Genomic DNA, 509 nt, shown 5'->3' with positions numbered 1-509 from the left:
GTAAAAATTGATTAACCAGACGACCAGGGGGGTTTCCCACACATAGTGATTTTTTGAAAGTAGGTAAAAATCTACGTTTATATAAAATATAACCTTAATTTCCGACTTTTAAGGGAAATTTCCGAAGTTAAGAGTGGCTACATTGTTCAAGTAAATATATTTCCTTTTATGCATAACAAATGCAGGAGCAAAAAAAAGGAAGGATAATAGGATAAAAACAACAGAAAGCAAAGCTTAATTTCTACGGGTCCCTTCCATAACCAGGGCCTTGGGGCAGTTGCGCCTCCTTATCCCCCCCGATCAGCATTCTTTTTAAAAAAAACAAGACAAGGGACAAATACTGTGATACAAATTACAGCATTTCTTACCTTTTCATCTCTGCGATACATGTATCTATTCACTAGTCAAGCAAAGTACTCTCTCTGTCTATCAGTGATTGCTTGACTTTTAGTTATTGCAGTCATCATTTAGTCATCTTTAATTAATTTTCATTTCACAATATTTTAATG

Source organism: Penaeus monodon, unplaced genomic scaffold, assembly GCF_015228065.2.
Source record: "Penaeus monodon isolate SGIC_2016 unplaced genomic scaffold, NSTDA_Pmon_1 PmonScaffold_3017, whole genome shotgun sequence".
In the NCBI taxonomy this organism is placed as follows: domain Eukaryota; kingdom Metazoa; phylum Arthropoda; class Malacostraca; order Decapoda; family Penaeidae; genus Penaeus; species Penaeus monodon.
Note: the sequence above shows the minus strand (reverse complement) of the source record.